Source organism: Triticum aestivum, chromosome 5B, assembly GCF_018294505.1.
Source record: "Triticum aestivum cultivar Chinese Spring chromosome 5B, IWGSC CS RefSeq v2.1, whole genome shotgun sequence".
In the NCBI taxonomy this organism is placed as follows: Eukaryota; Viridiplantae; Streptophyta; class Magnoliopsida; order Poales; family Poaceae; genus Triticum; species Triticum aestivum.
The window spans coordinates 390,052,730-390,056,373 of NC_057807.1; positions in this window are offsets into that span (position 1 = coordinate 390,052,730).

Sequence of the window (3,644 nt, forward strand, 5' to 3'; positions counted from 1 at the left end):
GGATCAGGTTTGGAAACCTGAACTACATCGCTGACATCCGAGGACATCTAATATTCGAGGGGTTCTCGGCCTCGGCTGCTGCCCTGTGCCCCCATCAAGAAGGCTTTTCGGATGCCCGGCTAGATCCCGTTCAGGGGTCAACACTCATACCTACCCCGACCTTAGATCCGGAGCGGGTCACATCGTCCGAAGACGGGAGCGTGAGCCCCGCCGGACTCCTTCCCCTCATGGAGCTCCCGACCGAAGACCCAGATGCAATCTTGGACTTGCCTCTGGAAAATCACTCCAAACTGTCGAGTCTGCGCTCATTGGATTCGATCAGGTGTCCCATGCCGAACTCATCCCTGCAGATCCACAGTTTCTGGTCCAACTTTCGCTCCTAGATGAAGCATTGGGATTAATGCAGTCTCTCGCCATCACGGGAGCTTTGCCTCCGAACTGTACCCAACTCGGGCTGGGGGCTGAGAGCGAGGAATTTTATACCCCACCCACCACCCACTTAATAGCCAATGTCGAGGATTTAACCGACATGCTGGACTATTCGTCCGAAGACATCGAAGGTATGGACGACGATGCCGACGCCAAACCGAGCCAAGTCCCACCCATCACAGGGCGTTGGACGGCCACTTCAACCTATGATGTATACATGGTGGACACTCCTGATAAAAAGGATGACGAGGATAATCAGAACCCTGATGAGGACAAACCCGTCAATAAACCACGAAAGCATCGACATCAACGGCTCCGTTCACGATCGTGTCGGGCGAAGGATAGTAACATTGGCACCGGAGACAAATGAGACTCCGGATGATGCCGAAGATCCCAAATACCCCGTCAAGCCCACATCCGAACAGGATGAAAGGGAAGAGGGTCACTATAGTCCCAAACACACTGATCACGAAGATTCGGAGGATAGCAACTATATTCCAGAATCCGAATAGGATGTTAGCCTTAGTGACGAAGACTTTATCGTCCTAGAGAAACCCCTCGAACAAGAACGCTTCAAGCGACAGCTCATCGCCACAGCACGGAGCTTGAAAAAGAAACAGCAACAACTCAAAGTTGAACATGATACGCTCAATGAAAGGTGGACCAAGGTCCTGGCCGCCGAGGAGTACGGCCACGAGCGACCTAAAAAAGTTACCCCAAGCGCAAGCTGCTGCCACAATTTGACGACGAAGCCGTTGAGCCAATACCGTCGAAATACAATCAGGCAGATCAACCAGACCGACCACCACGTGGACGGGATAAAGCGGCATATCAAGCCGAACACCAGCCTGCACCTCCTCGCCGAAGAGGCAGGGAGACAGCAGCTGCGGGATACACATACGATTTGCAACGTGACCTAGCCAATAAAGCTGGCCAGACTAGATCAATCTACGGATCAAGAGGCCGTGCCCCGGCGCGATACAACGGTTATGAAGCCTGGCGAGACGACCATTACTATACTCAAGATCAGAACCGAACTCAGATGTCAGCCGACCTCCACCACAATATTGCGTGATATAGAGGGGCCGCACACCCTTTATGCTTCACCGATGAGGCAATGCAGCACCAATTTTCGGAAGGGTTTAAACCCGTAAACATCGAATAGTACGACAGAACGACGAATCCAGCCGTCTGGATTGAAGATTTTCTTCTCCACATTCACATGGCTCGAGGAGACGATCTCCATGCCATTAAATATCTTCCTCTAAAGCTGAAAGGACCAGCACGACACTGGCTGAACAGCCTCCCAGAAAACTCCATTGGAACCTGGGAAGATTTGGAAGATGCTTTCCGGGCCAACTTTCAGGGCACTTATGTCCGGCCACTGGATGCTGACGACTTGAGTCACATAATCCAGCAACTAGGCGAATCAGCTCGCAAGCTTTGGAATCGGTTTCAAACTAAAAAGAACCAGATCATGAATTGTCCGAACGTCGAAGCCTTAGCGGCCTTCAAACACAGTGTCCGGGACGAATGGCTCGCCCGACACCTCAGGCAGGAAAAGCCAAAGACCATGGCAGCCTTAACTGCACTTATGACCCGTTTCTATGCGAGGATAGTTGGTTGGCTCGCAGAAGCAACAGCTCAGGCGACCCCGGCACTTCTGAGGCCAAGGATGGCAATGGTAAACCTCGCCGCAATAAAAATAAGCGTCGGAACAACAATGACGATGAAGACGATACGGCAGTCAATGCCGGATTCAGTCGTTCTAAATCTGGTCAACGGAAGAAACCTTTTAAAGGCAATAGGGATGGTCCATCCAGTTTGGATAAAATCCTTGAGAGGCCCTGCCAGATTCATGGCACACCCGATAAGCCTGCCAACCGTACCAACAGGAATTGTTGGGTTTTCAAACAGGCAGGTAAGATAAATACCGAAAACAAGGGAAAGGGACCTCTAAGTGAAGATGATGATGAGCCCCGTTAGCCAAACACCGGGGGTTAGAAGCAGTTTCCCCCGAAGTGAAAACGGTGAACATGATCTATGTCACTCACATCCCCAAAAGGGAGTGCAAGCGCGCACTAAGGGACGTCTACATTGTAGAGCCTGTCGCCCCCAAGCTTAACCCATGGTCAGCCTGTCCGATCACCTTTGATCGCAGGGATCACCCAACCTGTATCCGTCACGGGGGTTCAGCCGCCCTGGTACTTGATCCAATTATTGATGGATACCATCTCACTAGAGTCCTTATGGACGGGGACAGCAGTCTCAACTTGATCTATCAAGACACTGTCTGCAAGATGGGCATTGACCCATCAAGAATCAAGCCTAGTAACACTACCTTTAAAGGCATGATACCGGGCATGGAGGCCCGTTGCACGGGCTCACAGACATTGGAGGTAGTATCCGGCTCCCCAGACAACTTCCGTAGTGAAGAATTCATCTTCGACATCGTCCCTTTCTGTAGTGGCTATCATGCACTGCTCAGACGAACTGCTTTCGACCACTTTAATGCAGTCCTGCACTACGCTTACTTGAAGCTTAAGATGCCTGTACCTCGGGGCGTTATTACAGTCAATGGAAATATGGAGCGCTCCCTCCGTACTAAAGAGCACACTGCGGCCCTCGCCGTCGAGGGGTATGGCAGCCTTATCAAGCCGGACAGCTCATTGGCCAATAAAGCTAATGATGTATCTAAACAAGTTTGGTCCATGCATAATTGCGATAAATCAACGGACCAGGCCTTGATTAGCAGTTCAGCCTTCGACGATCGCCCCATCAGGTTGCGGCTTATGTACCGTGCGTACATAACTACTCACTAAGAATACCCTGGGCGGTGCCGGAGGCACACTGCAGAAAGGGTCCATAGTACGGCTTGACCCCATCTGGACTACATATACCTTTTTTCACTGCAGGTTCATCAAGAGCCCTACTTGCTATATGGTTGTGTCAGGAGATCCTTTGAAGGCTAGCATTTCCCAAACATCAAATACTCCTATCAAAGGACTTGTTACTAAGGAGAAACAACGCGGACGCGCGACATGGCATCACTGGAGTTTTTTGAACTATTATTTTAGGCCCTGTGTTAGACTTTCCCTTATGTTAAACTTTTCTTTTTCCCTTTAGGCATGTAACATGACCTTAATATTAAATGGCATTGTCTGTCGAAACACGCCTTGACGTATTAATAAGGATATAAAGGAAGCAGATGATCA